We start from the raw sequence: 20341 nt of genomic DNA, 5'->3' as shown, positions 1-20341 counted from the left end.
GGCAAAGTGCCTCATATACAAGCACTTAGATGAGGAACAATAGGGCTAGAAGTAATGAAGATTACCAATAAGTAATCAAGGCATTAAACACAAGCAGTGGTGCAACACCATTAAGCTGACTGGGCTTCAGCCCTCTACCCCACACCCCTGAAATTTTGGGTTATGCTGACTCAACCCGGCTGACCTACAGAGACGTTGCCGGACACAACAGGACACAGGTGTTAAAGGGCGCTTGGGTTTCGCAGTTAACAAAAGCATTTCACTGTTAGTACTTGCATTCAAATGTATACGTTTTTAGGCAAATAAATCATGATGTGGGTTCAGTATGTGCATGCCAGGGGAGTGATTGGAAGGGTAGAGAGGAGACAGGAGACCACTCATTCTCACATCAATCCATAAGGGGGTGCTTTCAGACTCAAAGGAGAGAGTTAACTGCTTTTAACATTGAATCTGCACTAGCATAGTCTCATTTGGATGCAAAAAGAAGTTAGATGCCCCCACACAAATACGTTTGCCCACCACCCGTGAAGTTAGCGCCTCTCCCAACATTTGAAGGGTTAGCCCCCCTGAAATGTAACTTTTGTTGCACCCCTTACCACAAGCAAGCACGCGATTCACCATACACACACACCCAGCCACACATACATTTAAGTGTGTACCATTTCACCATACAGGCACACCCAGGCAGCCACCCATACAGCATGCACTCACTCATTCATGCTTATTAGATTATATAAAGGGACGTTATGGTTAAGTTGGACTAATAAAAACCTATGAAATTCAAAGAAAAAACTTAGTTAAACAGACGTTATGGTTCCAAAGTAAAACCGAAAAAACCCTGAAATTCGCCAGCTATGGTAAACTAAGCAACCATAACTCGTGCCACCACTGTGCACTGCTAAGACTAACACCTAGGACATCAAAGGTTCCATACAGGGCCCCTCTTCGCTTTCCATGGCAACCTGCAGAAGGCAAAAAGAGAACCCTAGGACCATATTATCACGAGCACATTTTTCTTCCCTTTCAAATCTATCCTAATTTTGAATAACCACAGGTGGACATGGCCACTTTAATCCTATGTTTTGTCCCTTGTGGTCATGGTCAGATTGTCCGGATCATGACCTTATTCCATGACCCAGACAATCTGGCCACTGCCCATGGCCACAGGCTACCTACCCCTCAGTCACTAAAGGTACACTGCTATTTTTTGTAGCTACATTATGACACTTGTCAAATAATAAAACACTGGCGCATTTGCAAAACCATGCTTGTAGGTCCTTGCCAATGCTCCTTACGCAAGTTTGCTGGAAATCCACCCATGTTTTATTTTTTCAAAAATGTCACATGTATGCACATACAATCATCATATAACCTAGCCCCCACTTGACAAAATCCATTCAGACTTTACGAAAACATCTAAATCTAGATCTATAATCTTTTTGCAAACCTTTGTGTAGATTTGTCAAATGGCACCACATTTATAAGCCTTTACAATATTTTGGGACCCCCACTCTAGTTTTGCTCCTTCTCGACAGAATCCCACCAAACTTCGCAAAAACATGTATATCTTGATCTATTATCAGTATGCCAAATGAAGTGTAGATTTGTCAAATGGCACCTCATTTATAAGCCTTTCCATTATTTTGGGACCCCCCTCTAATTTTGCCCCCTCATGACAAAATCCCACCAAACATTGCATACTCACTCCGAATCAGCCCAGGAATATACATGCAAAATTTCATTCCATTACGTGGCGCCAAAGTTATAAGCCATCCAAGAACTGCATTTCACCAACCCTGTAATGCTAAGGTGTTCGCAAACTTTCACAGGACTGTTCGCGAACATAAAGGACTGTTTGCGGACTTTCGCCGCAAAAAACACCCATTTTTTTTGCTTCTTGCAGCCATATCCCATCCCATCCTCACCTCCCCAGAGATTATTTGATAAGTTTGACAAAGTGGAATGCTGTGTTTTTTCATACGTTTGTCCGCGGACATCGGCCGTTGTCTGCGAATCCAAGATGGCGGGCGTTTCCAAAAATCTGAATCACTTCATGCTCCTCACCATCCAATCAGCAAACATGTGACATGTCCACGGACATGACGCAAGCCGATTAGCCAATCAGGACACTGTCTGCGGAGCGAACAGGGAAGTGTGTCCGCGGACCGGACATAGATATCACTACTTTTTTGTGACCTACTTTTTGGTCATTTTTTAAAAAAAACTACTGGACGGAATTTACAAAAGCACGCTTTCGGGACCAAGCCGCTGCTCCTGCCGCAAATTTGGTGAAAATCCGTTCAGCGGTTTGGGCTGTAGGCGTGAGCAAAGTTTTTTCCCCCATTCAGTCTATGGGGAAAAAATAAATTTTGGGACCCCCCCTATGCATTCCCCCCCCCTTGAACCAAACCTCACCAAACTTTGCAAAAACATTCAGAGTGGGCCATATACTTTTTTTGCAAAGTTTGGTGTGGACTCGTCCAGGGACAGCGAAGTTATAAGCCGCCCAAAAAGTGCTCTTCCTATGGGATTAGCAACTTAACCATCACTACACAGCCACTACTGTGGCTGTGTAATATATATATATATATATATATATATATATATGTATATACACATACATATACATATATATATATATATGTATGGGAACGAGGCCTTCAGCTCCCTGCAGCCGCCAGGAACGATTGCTCTCGTCATCTGCAGAGGATCTGGAGGCCTCCATGTCATGGGCTGGAGTGGAGTCCTTTTACTTCAAAAAAGAAATGGTTTCTATTTGAAGTCACTCTGACTTCATAAAGAAATTATTAGCGTTAAAGGACCAGCCATAATGGAAATAATGCGCAATGAATGCAGAGTGACTTCAAAAAGAAACAATTTTCTTTTCTTTCTTTTTTAAAACTTTGGTTTTTTTTTAGTCCGGGGGCCCCCTCCAACAGGACATATGGTGGTGGGTGCACCCGCACTGTGGAGGCAGCGGGGGTCCCCGCTACGCCATTGGCGTTTCCATTATCCTCTTCAGTTGTAAGTCACCTTAATTGATGATAGTAAACGTAGCCCAAAAAAATTAGAAAAGGCTAAATAACCTAATATGTATTGGTTTATTTCAGACATTTGCAAACATTTTGGGCATTAAAGAAAACTGAAGCCCCCACATTCAATTAACAGAGTTTGGCCATAGACCTCAACTAAGGTTTAGATCGGGTGAAACAATTTTGACGTGAAAAAAATGATTTACAGAGTCACTGGTGTGCTGCAGACATTTTGTTAGGAATAGTGCTGTGGGATGTTTAGTCATCCCGGAGTGATACCTCCAGAAAATCAAGCTTTCCGTTCTTCCCTGAAACCCTGGTGGAATTGTGAGAGGATAGATCTGTGGCACTCGGCCTTTTCAAGATTGGGCATCATTATAAGTTGGGCAGTGCAGTAAAAATGCGGCAGTAATACTGTTACTGCTGCATTACCGCACCGCCCAACAACGAGTTTGGCAGAGAGGTGGAGGATTCGCCTCCAGCTAAGAGCTGTAGGTAAAGCCGCCCGTCACCTTCCTGCCTAAAAAAACGCAATTTCGGCATAATTACCACCGGCAGTAATACCACCGAAATCCCCCATAGAGTCCTATGGACTCCAATTAATGGGAACTAACACCGCCTGCCACCAAACTTGTAATGAGGTACGTTCAGCCTTAGAATAGAAAAACAGCATATTCTAGGGATCAGGTAAAAAATAGAAATCTATGTGCACCAATATGCCACAGGCTATTCCAAGTGGCGTTCACTAGATTTCTAAACCCCCACATGCCAGTAACCACCGCCCCAACTGTGCAGCAGGGACGCATGATTCCTTGTGATAGTCGGCAAGTTGGTGAGGCGTCATTCTGGCTGTGAGTCACGGCTTCGGACACCAGGCCCAAACTGCTTTCAATGCCTTGTTCTCCTCTCACCAGGGGTGGCTGTTGCCAGTCTCCGGGCAGGCAGCCTGAATCGCAAGTGCTAACACCCTGACTGGCAGAACCGCGAGCTCTGTGTCTCGACGCACAATTGTGCACGTGTTTTCTTTTTGCGGGAGGAGCCCGTAAGCTAAAGTTACTTTCTAAATTGTTGTATTCTATATATACATATATATGTAATACATGCATTTTTTGCGACCACAAGCTGCAACGAAAACGGATACCGTTTTCAGTGAAGGGCTAACAAGACAATTCTGGGAAAACAAAGAAAATATGCAGCCCAGCAAGTTTTATTTCAGGAAAGTAGTAAATTTTAAAGGACCTCATAAATCTAAAGGGGTGGGGGAGAGGTGGCTGTACCCCTGAGCTGTCACCAGGGGATTTTATTATACTCCAGCCTAAGGCTGACAACTCTGATTTACAACCTCGTTTTCCTAACGCTCGAATAGTTAAAAATGGCTTGTGTCACACCTGGGGCATATTTCTTAGCACCCCAAAAGCCTCTTAGCTGCCCTGAAATCGAATAGAACCCTTGATTTCAAAAACCTGATGTGTCAACATACTCCAGTGGGTTCATGTGCACGTTAATGTAAACTCACAGAGAAGCAAAGAAAGCATTCATATTTTAAATGCTAACAGGGATTTCAAAGAAAAGGCAGCCAGTCCCACTCTTCACCAGGCCACAGATGTTATGCTATGTTACTAGGCTTTTATACTATGCCTACGCCTGTCCGTAGAGCCCTTGCCAGGGGTATCCAGGATTTAGTCGGCTGGAAGAAAGCAAATGAGCAAGGGCAAGATGAAAGGATGGGAAAGTGGGGAATAGATCCTACAAACATAAGAGGGGAGGGATACAGCTGAGAACAATATTTTGTGTTAGTGTGGGACCATGTCAGTCCTGTTGGGTAGACCAAAGTTCTGCTAAAGTGAGGAGAAGCACATGTCCTGTAATGTTGTAATGGTTGTGCAGTTGGAGAATTGTGTGTTAGTGTATACAGTTATGTTGAATGCATCCGGGTAGGGATGCCAACTTTTTGAGACTTTTTTGCGGGACACTTGCCGACAAGGTGATGATGACGTCACAGTGTCATTCACGTTTGGCCAGCCCCATTTGTAATTTAAACAATTTGTTAATGGCTATTAACACCTTGCTTTATTGCAATGCAAATGGTTTGTCCTTGGGAGGTGATGGTCACGTATTTTAACTGGAAATATGACCATCATGACCCCAGGAACAAAGCTTTAGCATTGGAATGAAGACGGGTGTCAGAGCGTTAGCAGCAAGACAAAAGGAGCCGGGGCCGCGGAGCCACCCAGAGAAAGAAAACTGCAGGCGGCAGCGCCGTAGTGTGTAGATGACAACTTCAGTTTGCTCGGGAGACAGCCAACTTGCTGTCTCCCGAGAGTCACACTCCCGGGAACAAAGCAAGTCGGGACAACCTGCGTCCCACATAGCCACTCTGCAAACTGCGGGGCAGAGTCCCCAAATACGGGACGGTCCCGCAAAATACTGGACAGTTGACCTACATCAGGGTATAGAGAGCGAGCTTGGGCAATCCTGGAAGTTTGGTGGCTTATTTGTCTGGGCATTTCTATACTTTGTGTAACAGTGTTTACCCTATGTTTTCTAAAAGAAAGATGAGCAGCAACTTGTAGGAGACCTGAGGAGGGGATACTAACACCTTACCGCACACATGTGCCAATGAAAATCCCAGGGGGAGGATTGAGTGCCCCTCATGCGATGGTCTATGGCAGGTCAGCCCCGCAGACTGACCAAATACTGATGCACCTGGTTAAATAAACAGACACAGCCATGCTTCTTTTGATAAGCTTGAACAGCTTTTGTTTATATATATATATATATATATATATATATATATATATATATGAATTTATGAATTTATTAAAACCAATCCTAGACATGCACACATGATATTACACCACTGCTAGTAAATGACAGACAAATACTTAGAGGTCATCCCTCCATTATATTCAGCATTAAATGTTTTCACCTTGAGGATGAAAATAGTTAACGTCATCAATTGCATCACACAGGCGTAGGTACGTTCACCTTTGATAAATAAATAATTGGCTGGCATCAACTGTGTCACACGGGGCATTAATACATTCACCCTTGGTAAATAAATAAGTGCTTGGCATCAGCTCTGTCACACAGGGCGTAAATACATTCACCTTTGGTAAATAAATAATTGCCTGGCATCAACTGTGTCACAGGACATAGTCCCTTCACCTTTTGTAAATTAATAAGTAATTGGCATAAGGGTGTCACACAGGGTGTAAATACCTTCACCTTTGGTAAAAACTCGCCCCACCGTCTGACAAACCCTTGGACCTACTCGACCGCTGCCTGAAGCCAGTTGAGCCCCGGAATTGTCATGAGCGGAATCTCCACTGTCCCAGCGAGATGCCTAAGGGCTAGGATCCGAAATGGGTGGAACACTGTCCCCCAGGCTGATAACCGTAGCTAGCTAATTATAAACATAACTCACATGGCCAAACCGGGCCTCTGGACAATGCAAAAACGTTTTCTTAGCAGAGAGAGTAGCCCTCTCTGGATACCTACATTACTTTACAATGGGCCCCCTACTGACACCCACCGCTTGTCGGCGATGCAGTACCTCAACCCCTCATGACGTGAAGCTAATTTGAATACTAAGGCATCTCCAAGTTCACTGTGACAGGTAAATACGGGCAAATAACGGCCTTCAGGCCTGTCTGTCAAATCCACTTCTTTGTCGTGTGTATGCACACGTGGTGCACGGTGCCCTTTTTTCTCACTCTTTCCCACTCCTACCTGGCCGCTAACATGCAGCACGGCGGGAACGGCTCTGCTCTGGCCCTCACACAGGGCCGGGACTTGACACAGCAGCAGTCAACTTGCTCCTTCAGCTCTCGCATCCAGCACACACACTCAACCCTGGATAGGGGAGAGGTAAACTGCCGACGGGGGAAAAGGGCAGCCTCAGGGAACGTCCCGGACACGACAAAGGGCCTGACTGCCCTCCGTGAAGACTCCGGAGCTCCCTCTCCCTCAGCCTTCTCTCAGCTCTCCCGCGGCTCTCCCTCGGTTCTTCTTAGGTTCTCTCCCGATCGGATCCCCGCAGGGACCTTCCACCGGTGTCTCCCGGCAGGGTGAGCTGTTGCCAACTATGAGGTGTAATCAAGTGCCTCAGGCAAATCTCACGCCGGTGGCGCCAAAGAAAGGAAAACAGTCGCCTGCCAAAAATGTACGTGAGATACTCAGCAAACCCCACATATAAATGCGGGTTTACCCACAAAAAACTGGCACCCCATAACACGATGCTCAGAACTAGGTGCCCTGGCCCCTGATATACTTTAGGACTGGACTAGTGCTTGCAGCCCAACATGTAACTGACAAACCTGACGTTTAAACATAGGTGTACACTTGTACCCAAGGTCAAACTCCAAAATTTCAATTCTGGGACTATGAAGCTTTAGCCAAGAGTGACATAGTCAAGAACAGACTGTATAAAGGTGAATGCTGTTGGTAACAGAAGTAAAGGAAATGGACTGGTCAAAACTGATATGGTAACATTGAAAACCTTGGCACCTTGATGTAAAAAGGTTTTTATTCAAAGCTTGTTCCAGGTCAGGCTTTACTTTACTTCATGGTGAGACAGTAGGCTTTCAGAGTACCGTACTACGGACTCAACAACAGTGAGAAAATATATCCCACTCTTCATATGCACGCTGTGTTCATTGACCCATGTGAAAGGCAGATGTAAACGTATGATAAACAGGGTGGGAAGGGCAAATCCTATCGAAGCCCAGAACCAGTGCTGGAAATCCGAAAAATTTACTCTGGGAACCCTCTCCTCCCTTGGGGTGAAGGCGGAGGGAGAGGCCCGCCAGTGAGGGAGTGGGGGGGATTGGGGAGGCCAGAGGAACATGGTCCCAAGCAAGGTCATGGAACACAGTATCTCTTCATGGAACCCAAACCTGCATTTTGGAAACATAATAATGCCCACCATTTTAAATGTGAAACAAGTCAGCAAGAAACCCTTTTGAGCTTGAAATGGACGTGGGACTCTTCTCTTTTCATTGATCACAATAATCACCCTTACAAAAAAAGTCTGTAAATTGCAAAGCATATATACCAATTTGGACAGCTTCTAAACACTATGTGAGGTTTGGCTGATTCTTCATTCAGTCTTGCGTGCAGTCTCTTCAGAAGCGATGGCTGATCGTGCTTGAGAGCTCAGGCTTGGGAACAAATCTGGGAGTTTCCTGGGCCTCGTGACGAAGCAGCGTTCCGGCGAGACAAACTTTGCTGAAGCTTTGCGCTGTTTTATTCCAGCCCATTTCCTGCGCTGCCCCGAACAGCCACAAACAACAAAGAAGCAATAGCTTTCTCTATCATATGTTGTTTATAAAAGTTAAAGCCAACTAGGGTTTAAGTTACTTACCTATAACTATTGTTCTCCAGCATGGGTCTGGCATGCAGGGGTGCTGCTAGGTCTGGAAAAGACCAGGGGCTACGCTGATGTTGGAACTGTCAGGACTGGGGGCTAGCTTGCATTTTGGTTGTAGCACCTGAGATTCTATCCGGGGCTACAACCAAAAGACCAGGGGCTATAGCCCCCTCCTAGCAAACGCCTCTGCTGGCATGTATTCACATGCTCATGAATATTCCCAGTCGTCAGACGGGGAATCCGGTAAAAGAAAAAAAAAGTTTCACTTTCACTTTAAAACTGAATTTTGACCACCAGGGGGCGCGGACAAGATGGACGCCTAATGACTAATCCCCCACACTAACGTGAGATGGGGGTTTAGATTCTATTAAAGACAAGGAGGCGATTATTATGCATTACAATCTTTACTCTGAAACCACAGCAGCAAAGAAAAAACTTTTACAAACAAAAAAGTTTCAACAACAGAACTAGATAAAGTTCAATGTCAATGCATGGGGAACTCCCCAAACCATCATGGAGGATAGGTCATACCCTGCAGGGGACCAATGAGCAGGGACCCTCCTTTATATATGTCCATTACTCTAACGCCAACCCCTCTTTCTGCAGCTGACTTGCACCAGACGCCCAATGGAACGGTTGAACTGCGTAGCGCAGAGAAAAAGGATCCAGCGAAACCGGAGATCTCAACCTTTCCGCAGCCTGAAGCAATGAAGAAGTTCTTCTGGATAGGACTTCTCACCCGAAATCACGCACTCCAGAACTTGTAACTGCGATCCACACTCCTGAGCAGAACCTCAACTCGTACCTGTAAGAACAACAAGCAAGAAGGGTGGGTGGTTGGGAAGAACAACAAACCAAAGAATGTTCTTACTTGAACCACCTGTGCACATGCGTATCACAATTGTCATATCATATCATATCCAGGGTGGGTGGGAGGGATAATAATCGCCTCCTTGTCTTTAATAGAATCTAAACCCCCATCTCACGTTAGTGTGGGGGATTAGTCATTCTATGACAAGACAGGAGGCTCATATTATGCAAGTTCAAAGCCCTTGCATCTCATTAGTACGTACAAAATGATCCAATATAATAGATAATATAATAAAATAATAGGAAAGGAAACATTTTTTAAATGCTTTCATTAAATCAATCTGTTGACCAATCAGAGAATTGCCCAAGACTAGGTTGCCCGAAAAGCTGTCTTATAAGGCAAAGTCAAATCCACTGCAAGAAAAACAGGAATGTGCCAAATCCAGCGTTCCTTACAGGCCACCAAAACCAACTGGTTAAAAGAGGGGAAAACATTGAACAAAGTTTTCCTATACTAATAGGTTAGGACAAAACCATCTGAAATAAGCACCTATGTTGTTCAATCAAATATTCAAAACACTTAAATTCGTACCATTTTTGGGGACCTAGAAAGCAAACCAATGAAAACAAACACCTAGCTCTCCTGGAGATAAAGAAAAGTACCCCATAGGGGTGAAAGTCTTATAGGTTCCATCCCATGCATTAAAGGAAGATATCGCATTAGAAACAGGGCATGTCACAGAACTACACTGGAGAACCAAGAGGGAAAGACAAATCTTCAAAAGGGTAAAATGGGAGTAAAAAATCATTTTTATAAATTTTGTAATAGGACAATCCATCCTGAGCTGAGCTGAAAAGCAATAGAATTAATCTACAATTGTCTTCAGACATATGTGTATACTAAGGAGGGAAGTCTTCTGGAGGCAGAAGCAGAATGGAAGAGAGGGCCCCACCTGAGAAGCTAAACCCGTCAAACCGCCAACACGGAGACCCTCAGACCTCCCGAACTCTTGAAGAAGGACTCTGCTACCATGACAAAAGGCAGATATTATAAACCTGATCCTTAAGAGGCCAAACTTCGCAAGAAGAAAAAATGTATCCGACATCCAATCACTACCATTATAGTGATATCTAAACTCCTTTGTAGGTATGCCCGGTGCTTGAACCTTGATCCCTCCTCCCTGGTGATAAATCCCCTAGCGGATCAAAAGTAACCGAAGGAGGACACCAAATTTCCAAAATCTTAGCAAGACTCTAAACTGCAAAGAACTGATCACTAAATGGTTAAACTGAAGGTGTACACCAGAAGAGGTCCAACCTATATTTCAGCCAATTTGCAGATCTTTGAAGCTCACAGCACCCTGAGCTGGCACCTTACTGCAAACAAACTCTTGTGAAAACCCCAAAGGTCCACCTGCCATGCAGGTGACTATGATAATCAAGTCATCAACCAAATATATATCCCAGCACTCTGGTAATCGTAGCGGCAGACACCGTCTGAAAGTTAATGTATAGACTCTGGAACGCATTGTGATAGAGGGTCATAAAGTGGATGGGGGATAGTATCACTCCCAGACCCCTCTATCCCACCAAGGGATATTGAGCCTTCCCAAAAGAGGAGAAACCTCCCCCACTTATCCAAAGGAAAAACCTTGCAATCCAGAAAGAAAACTACCCTGAGGACCACATTAAAGCCCCGCTTTACACCGTTAAGAGAAATAAATACCCACTAGCGCCTCTAACCAATCCCCTGACTGGACAGACTCCAGTTAACTTATTGAAATACCAGAGATTAGCACAAAGGAAAGTAACAGACGGGAGGGAAATGCTCAGTGCGAGTCTGCACTGGTCACCCGCCAGAACTCCTGTAAAAAGGAAAAAACTGAAACCATTGGATACTCCCAGAGGTGTAATATTATGATGCAATCTCCCCCAAGAATGGCAGGAAGGGGAATGAGGGGGAAAGAACTCTGGATAATTACCAATGCCCTGTAAATGCAAGGTTGAGAAGAAATCTGGGACCACTGTCCCCTCAAACCCTGAGGTCTGAGTCACTGTATTCATGTGAGGCTGACTGGCCACTAAGGGAATCAGGGGAAGGAAAAACTAAGCACATTGTCCATAGCAAAACAGTACTACGAACCCTCAGGTATATGAGTGGTGCTTAACACTACTACGAGCGTTGTGTGGTGTGAGGTGTTCACTTATCGATCTCAGCAGGATAAAAGACTGATGTAGACCTTTCCAAAAATAGGAACCTGTATCAGAACGGTCAGCACGGATATGAAAACAGCACTCTAAAGAGGTTAAGCAACGCTCATGAGGGTACAGAAGCCTGCGTGTACTCCTCGAGCAGAGGAGAAGTTGCAACACACTGTTAGACGGTTAGCTGAACCATAGGCCAAGCTTTGGGAGGAAAAACATGAGGCAGGCGCCAGCAAGTTATTATTTGGCAACTCGTCTAACTGATACCATCAAGTGTTTCCAAACACTCCATCCAAGTAAAACATGGTTGCTCAACTTGTCATGTAAAAAAAACTGAACGGTTACCCTCAAGCTGACCCTGTCTCCACCAGAAACCAAAAGAATAAGGAATGTCCAATGGGACAAAAGTAGGGGAGAACAAACGTCCCCACTAAAGAGAGCCTTAAGCCCTACAGACCTCAATAGAGGCATAACGCATCATCTTTATTCTTCCTCATGTTGAGAGAAAATACTGTAGCTTAATCAGCACTGGTATTGGGTGGAGCAATTGAGGTCGGGAATCAAAACCTAAGGAAAGGACTGAGTTGTCCTGAAACTAACTAAGGTAAAGGGTGACAGAATTTTTAACTAAAAGATGAATGATAACACCAGAGAGATGGTTAGAGAGGAAGGTACAACCCCATATGGGTCTGTTTACAACCACTTCCACACTCTTTTCTTTAAAGCACTTAATAAATAAAGAATATATAATATATGAAATATATATAAAATATCCAAAGAAGAGGGGTTACGCCCTCACAGGGGACCGAATCCCCGGCCCTTATATAAGCTGATACTCACTGAGCTTTCTGGGCCACTGACAATTCTGAAAAAACGCAAATGTGTTCCAGTCAACACTTAAACATATTGTTTATCAAAGCGTACACTGAGCAAGTGCACCTCAACTGCTCACCCCAGCAGGGTGAGGCAACCAATAGTACACGAGGGAGCACCTCGCAGTAGGAACAAGGCGAAGCCTGAAACCGAGCAGGTTACTGCACGCCTACAAGACCAAACAATGGCGTCAGCCATATGCAGCACCTAAACAAAGCTGCCGACCTTAAGGAAGGAATACACTGAGCAAGTGCACCACCAACTGCTCGCCCGAGCAGGGCGTGATAATCAGCAGTGCACGAGGGGGTAACCTTGCATTAGAACTCAGGCAGAGCCTGAAACCGAGCAGGTTATGGTGCATGCCAGTTAAGGTAATTACCCAAGTTGCCCACTTTAAGGGAGGAAACACTGAGCAAGTGTACCTCAACTGCTCACCCTAGCAGGGTGTGGACACAGCCGTATACAAGGGGACCCCTCGCAGAAACCCCAGGCAACCTTGCCACCGAGCAGGTGACTGCACCTTTCCAGGGAAGATAACCCAAACAAAAGAAAACTGTCAAGTTGAAGGTAGGATACACTGAGCAAGTGCACCTCCAACTGCTCGCCCGAGCAGGGTGTGATAATCAGCAGTACACGAGGGGGTAACCTCGCAATAGAATCAGGCTGAACCTGAAACCGAACTTATGGCACCTACAGTGAAGGCAAAGCACATAACTTAAGAAATAAGTAAATGAATAAATAAACAAAGAAAATAAAATAAAACTGCAGACTGGCAGTGCATCGGGCTCTTGCGCTGGATGGTCAGACTTTGACCTAACAAACCCACAGTCTATCAGTAAACATTCTTTCTTTCCAGCACTAAAGGTAAGGAAATGTGTTGTGTCACCAGGGATATGAAATTACAAACATTTAACAAAACCACATTTTTACTATTAAAATGTTTGTGCTATAATCTTTATGAAGAAGTCATGAACCAACCAAATGCCCATTAGGAAATCCCTGCTCAACTGAGCAAAAAAGGTGACAATCAAATACCTCCACTGTAAAATACAATTATTTAAAATATAACAATTAAAATATCTAATCTTAAAATATACAAATAAACATGCGCTGGTCGGCTGCGAACCCGGGTCTTCCTGCATGGGAGACCTGCAGCTCTATATTTGAGCTAACTTGGCTCAGTACTGAAACAGAGGCTTTTGTTACAAACATAAGCCACAGGGGCAGGCCGAACCCAAAGCCTGCAGCACCTGGAATCCCCAGGTGACCATAAATCTGTCAAGGGGCACGAATTCAAACAGGCGAAATGAAGAGGGAACAGTGTAAACAACACTGCTCTCGCGCACGCCGGGAGCGAGTTGATTAATGCACTAGAAACACCTGAGTTTACAAGCGCGAGAAATTTTTAAAGAAGAAATAAATTAGAGAGCTCCCTCGAACTCACAACCTCATGGACTGTAGTCCGAAATTCAACCATTGCACCACTGCTTCAGCTGAAACAGGATGTATGAGCATAATACATATTTTCTTTTTGAAAGACACCAAAATGAAACCAACGGCTGCACGCGGCTATCCAGATACATTGTATCAAATACACAAATTCCTTTATAATAAAAGGTAATTAACACATATTTACCATATATGCCATATTCAAACTAATAAAGCCTACTACTGACAAACAATGTAAGACACAACTGAAAGGGGTGACTTAGCTCTGTGGTGTCAGCAGCAAAGAAAGAGGGGTTGGCGTTAGAGTAATGGACATATATAAAGGAGGGTCCCTGCTCATTGGTCCCCTGCAGGGTATGACCTATCCTCCATGATGGTTTGGGGAGTTCCCCATGCATTGACATTGAACTTTATCTAGTTCTGTTGTTGAAACTTTTTTGTTTGTAAAAGTTTTTTCTTTGCTGCTGTGGTTTCAGAGTAAAGATTGTAATGCATAATATGAGCCTCCTGTCTTGTCATAGAATTGTAAGGCTCCGTTCCCTGCCTTGGGGAATGGTGGAGTAAGTGTGGAGTTAAGTCCCAGAGAGCAGTCATAATGGCTCTCGGGACAGCAGAAGACGTGCGGCACCCGATGAGTGGGATTTAAAGCACCCTTGATCCCGCTGTACAGCCTTGAGAACATCCCCTAACGAGGCGGGCAGAGATGTAAGAGCTGGGAGGCAGAGTGGCCTCGGACACAGTGCTACGAAGGCGAGGGAGACACTCGAGGCCCTGGGAATACACCCTCAAGGAGCCTGTGAAAAGTGGCACCCTCACCCCCGGCGCTCTGGGCTGAAGCCCTGGCTTTGCGCTGGCCGTCAGTAAAACCCCGTGGCTAACAGCAAAAGAGAACAAAGCACGGTGGGACAGCCTCCCACCTCTTCCCTGGCCCAGCGGGATTCGGAAGGGCTGCATAGCGGCCCTGGACACAGTGCAACATAGAAGAGGGAGACACCGGAGGCCCGGAGAATACACCTGCGAGGTGCGTGTGGAGACCCACCTGCGGCAAACAACAAAAGAGAACACAGCAGGGCGGAATAGCCTCCCACCTCATCCCCCGGCCTAAAGGTGCACCCGCGAGGGGCTTGAGGAGAGGTGACACCCCCTGCCAGAGACTGGTGAGTGCACCCTGGGGGGGGGGGGGGGGTGGTCTTGGCAAGCAGCGAGTTGGGGAAGACTGGTTGATCAGCCCGGGCACAAGAACTGCGGGGACCCAAGAGTAAGGTGAAGGCAAAGACTGGGAGTTGTAACCTCCACAAACAGGGGCAGCCCGAGGGGTGAGGAGCTGAAGTGAGGGTGGAGCATTGCTTGAACGGTCCGGGCATGTGCAGTGCCCTCTCCCCGCCATAGATAAAAGGGAGGGGGCAAGTGAAGGGCAAAGTGCGAAGGAGCTCTTGAAGAGTGGGGCCCATGGACGCTTGACCAAGGAGAACAAGCAGCGTTCCTTCAGGGGGAGGGGACACGGATTAGCAGCAGCAGACTGGCCCAGAACACTTGAGGGGCGCCCACAAAGTGGATCCCAGAGAAAAGGACAGTAGTGGAGGGCAGTGTAGCATTAAGCCCCCCAAGCCTGAATTTACAGATTTGTGTGGCCCTACGTGAGCCGGCACGGGAAGATTGGACTGGGGTACATAACTGGAAGAGCATTTCCACCCACACCAAGGACGACAGATGGACATGTGCAGAAATTTGGGGTACCACGTTTTCCAGGTCCAGTCTGGAGCAACTCGGATCATGGTGAACCAGAACCTCTGCAGCAGCCTCAGAACCAGTGGAATGCCAGGAATTGGCAGGAATGCACAGCTCCTCTCAACAATCAATGCCCCCCCACCCCCTCAATGGTCCCTCAAGCAAAAATTCCTTGTCGGAGACTTTGACTTCATGTTGACATTGGAAGTGAAGATATCATCTAGAACATCCCAACAGAGCACCCACTTGTGGGAGGTAAACGTCTGTCTGCTTATGACATCTACAATCAAGTTCTCTGTGCTGACCAGATGGGCAGCAGACAGAAGCACATTGTTCTCCAGAGCCCAGAACCAAAGGTACGTCGGTTTACTGCAAAAAAGCAGTAAACCCACTCCACTGAGGGTGTTGAGGTAATGCACGCCGGTGCTGCTATGCCACAGTCCCTTTCCGCAAGGCCCGCCAAGAACACCGGAGCGCAAGGGCCCAGCCCCCACACCCTGAGGCCCTTCACCTGCATGCGAGGATAGGTTTTTCGAGAAGTTCCTCACCCTCATGGGATCACTGCAAAGGGGCACCATACTCAGGGGGCTCATCAAGGACATGCTCCCTCTGGTTTATAGTGACTTTTTCGAACGTCACATTTTCGAATTGCCATTTTTTAGACACCAAAATGCAGAAAAACATTTTTTTTGAACGTTTTTTTATTTTATTTTTAACCCCCTGTTTTTTTTATTTTTTACACTTTTTTACGAACGAAACCAAAATAAAACATATAAAATAAAAAATAAAACATTCAGAATTTTTTTTCAACAAAATGGCATTTTGAAAAAATGTGTTTTCGAAAATTTGACTGGGTACCGCTCCCTCTGGTACCGTCTCAAGCTCCGACTGTGGTGCAGGTCTTGGTTCCAGCTCAGCCCCTGACTCCCACACCAGTCACGGTGGCTCCACCCCTGGCACTGTCTCCCCGCCCACCCAGCAGCTCCCGGCACTGCCACTCAGTACACCACAGCTGCCTGCACTCAGCACTCTTCCAGCAGCCCCAGAACTGCAGGACACAACGGGGGACACAGGCGAGGAAGAGGATCCAGATACTCCCTCGTCAGCTAAAGCATTCCATGAGAGGCTTGCAGGGATGGCTGAGTATCTGGGGATCCAGGTGGAGCAACTGGAAGCAGGGGTCTTGGCCGAGGTGCTCACCCTTTGTCCTGCCACAAGAACTGGCATCCCTCTTCCCTTATTCTGTTGCCCCGAACATTCAGTTCAACTTTATTCATAACGACATTTGACTTCCTGTTCTTGTTATCCCAATGCAGTGCCAAACATAACCATGCATGGTCACTGAACTCGTTATCCACCACCTAAAGTTTTTCTATCTTGTTATAGAGCCTTTTTATTGTTGAAAATTTGGTTTTATTAAGTTTTTATAATCATGTCATGAATAAAACAGTGCTACATCATTTGAAATAAACAAAAAGATTAATGTTCACAACTTTTCACCCCCCCTCCCATCGTTCCCACCCCCTCCCACACCATGATACATTAAATAGCGATATCAGCAGGGTTCAGCACGTCATTTCACGAAGATTAAACTCTCAAGTACAAGGTGGCCCCCCATTAGGGTGGGGTAGCTCAAGCCGCCAGGGCCAGGCTGAAGGAGGAATGTCCCACATTTTAACAGGGCCCTATTGGGCATAGCGGAGGTGTCGAGAAGACAGTGTCCAGATCTAAAAGACTGTCCAGGGCTCGTTATAGTCTATCAGGCCGTTCTCCCATGTCTGTCGAGTTATAGAGCCTTTTGCATACAAATATATAGTCTATGATGGAATAGGCTCCTCTTGATAACCAAGTTGGAGTGTCATTGCACACTTTAAGCAAACCCTAATTTTCAATTTCATGTAAGCATTTTGCCCCCTTCTTTTATTATGTCCTACTATTCTATCATCATGGACTAGGTATTCACCGTCTTTAATAACTTCTGTTGTACAGTCAGCATTAAAATTGCCCGCTATTTCCCCACAGGGATAGTTTACAAACCAGTCCTCAATCCTAGTGATTAGTGTGTTTAACAACTTATCATCAAGAGGATCCCAATATTCATTTATCAAAAGTACATTCACACCATTGTATCATCATCCACAATTACAATAGCCATTAAACCCTTGGAAATTGACCAATATCGATCTTACGCAAACCTCTACTATTGCGAATGGCAATTGCCCTTCCTCCCTTTTGATATATCACAACCATTAAAAATTGGCTTCCGTACCAACTATGTCTCTTGTAAAACAATTATGTAATAATTCCTCAAAAAGTTCCCTAAATTTTTATTTGAGGACAACCTAGTGAATCCCTAGCATTGAAGGACAAGAAAGCAAAAATGTCCCTTCCCTTAAAGCTGTTGTTGTTTCATATTCTTTAACTGAGAGGTGGAATGTCTTAATGTTATTGCCAACCAACAGCAATTTGTGTTTTCTTTTTCCAATATGCTAGTCTCTACACTTCTGGAGTCGTCTTTAATTGTATATAAGGAGACCCGTATATCTTGTGTCATTGTATTCCAATACTTCTGCTCCCCATTCGCTTTATTTCCAAAAGGAGCTAAGTCATAACCACATTTCTGAAAGTGCACCATCTTTTCATTAGAATATCGCACACTAGCATTGGTTGTATTACCAGCCTCACATAGTTATAGCGATATGGATGTATAAAGTCAACCAACTTAATATCGCTTGAGGTTATTAGGCGTAGGGATGGAATTTCACCTACGAGGTCCAGAATTCTAGTTCTACTGAGGGACTCTGGTCCCACGTCTTTAAACATATAAACCAGCTCTTTTAATTGTATGGGGTACATTTCACCCTCTTCAAAAACATTGGCCCTATGTCTGGATTCACTAAGGTGCACATCCCTCTCTTTTATATGTATCAGTCTCCTCCCAAACATCTGGGACAGATGAGGAACAAACAACTGTGTTTCTCCTTCTGAAGTCTTCTAATTCTGGATAACATTATGGATCCAAGATATCAGAAGCCTCTTTTTCTCGCATGCCAATTCCTGACTCTCTAAAACATACACTATTTACCTGAGTGTGTCCAGACTTAGTTACTTTCCTGTCAGAAATCTTTTCACCCCCCTTCTTCTTCCAAGGGTTCTTTATTAGTAATTATTTTCTTTCCTCCCTCATTGATCCCTTCTGTTCTTCCCCTCAAATCTAAGTGAGAACACCCTTATAATGACCTCAGATTCTATCAAAGATTGTATTGTCCTCCATCCTCAAATTGAGCGTATTTGGACCCTGTTACAGTTTCAGGTTTCTTGTATCATTCTTATTAGTCACTCCATTCCCATCCCTTACTTCCTCACTCGGACTATACCTTATGGGCGCCGACCAAGCATTAAACATTTTCTCTTGTCTCTCAGATCTCAGTGCACTACGCTTCCCCTTCTGTACTTTCCCAGTATCGTCTGTAACAGGATTCGGAATCTTAGGCAGACCTGGCTGTGATTCGGAATCTTAGGCAGACCTGGCTCTTTAAGGGTGCATTTAAATACGTCATAACTTGGTTTCCCCAAATGTACATCTTTCTTCTGTTTTTGGATTTCATTAGTTCTATTCTTTTGTTTTAATGTATCCACCAGTCTGTCGGCCTCGATGTAATTGGCTGTTAAGTCTACAACTTCTATCACTTACTCATCCCCTTCTTCATTCCTTTCCTCAGTAGAGACGGTGTAAGGAACTTGTGGTGGCAACCAGTAAGACAGACCACACAGTGATCACAGTTCAAGGGTGTTTATTGAACAATGAATGCAGGGTGGAAAAACACATAATCTAAACCTAAATCTAAGATGGGAGCAAGCGTTGACCATCAAATGAAAATAATGCAATCCTTGTGGCGTTGTGTCAAAATAAAAAAGGGCATATACTAAGAAACCTCTTGCCAAACCATACAGCTAACACAAAAAAGGGTGTGGGATGGTTTTCAAGAAAAGAAAGAAGTGTTCTCAAATAATATGTAAGGATGCGGTAGCTTGGTTCTTCCTTCCCCGCGTTTTGAGCACAGGGTAAGGTGGGACTTTGGAGCACAGCACACACTCGAGCTTTCCCAGCACGAGTCAACACTATCCCTCACAGATATCGGGACCATCGATGGCAAAATCTTGTTTCCTTGAAAGTCTCTTACCTCCGAGGGCCTGAGGTTTTCAAATAACAAAACAAAAAAAGTTCCTTCAAGAAAATGAGTTTGTTTTCTGCTTTTGCTTTGGGTGAGGATTCTTCACCCCTGGGTCCCCCTCTTCTGGGCGCTGACTTTTTCACAAATTGCATTCCACAAATTGGATAACAGTTCTTTTCTCAATGAATTATGGGTGCTAACTTTCCACCGTTGGGTCTCCCTCGGTTGGGCTCAGACCTCTAAAAACTGACAAGCGAGATAATGCTTCTTTTTGCCTTACACTGTCTCTTGGTTTCTTCATTGGTCGTGCTCGGATCCCAAATTACAAGCGGGACCGTGTACTTCTCCTTGTCTTCCTAGTGTCTTTTCAAACAGTTCTTAGTGGGCATCCCTCGTCCGGGTTCACGTTTGTCAACACAGTTTCCTTGGACTTTAGACTTTGCCCCCTTCTCCCCAGCATCCCTTTTCTGGGTTTTCACTTGCCAACTTCACATTCACATTTGTTTGTGGGATTCACTTCCCTTGCTTTCTCATGTTCATAGATAAAAGGCTTTCCACCGTATAGGGATTTTGCTTGACCTCCTGTGTGACCACTTTGACCTAACTTGGCAGCTCTCCTACGGCCTTCTGGTTTCTGTAATTTCATTCACACATGGATCGACCAGAGTCTCTTCGAGTTAGCACCCACGTGATGCCGG

General features: G+C 45.1%; 1 protein-coding gene and 1 long non-coding RNA gene across 2 annotated transcripts in view; one reads left to right on the top strand and one right to left on the bottom strand.

Moving 5' to 3' along the window:
• Positions 1-20341, top strand: part of AFG2A (AFG2 AAA ATPase homolog A) — a 2695729-nt gene that overhangs the window by 1420845 nt on the left and 1254543 nt on the right. The window lies entirely within an intron of this gene.
• On the bottom strand, positions 8789-14018 carry LOC138515535 (uncharacterized). The gene is made up of 2 exons (XR_011282058.1): positions 13928-14018; positions 8789-9208 (listed from the first exon to the last, which is right to left on the bottom strand). It is a non-coding gene; the product is annotated as an uncharacterized lncRNA (long non-coding RNA).

This window comes from Ambystoma mexicanum, chromosome 6q, assembly GCF_040938575.1.
Source record: "Ambystoma mexicanum isolate Mex_15411 chromosome 6q, UKY_AmexF1_1, whole genome shotgun sequence".
Lineage (NCBI taxonomy): Eukaryota > Metazoa > Chordata > Amphibia > Caudata > Ambystomatidae > Ambystoma > Ambystoma mexicanum.
The sequence above is the reverse complement of the archived record's forward strand: the minus strand, read 5'-3'. Positions and strand labels throughout refer to the sequence as shown.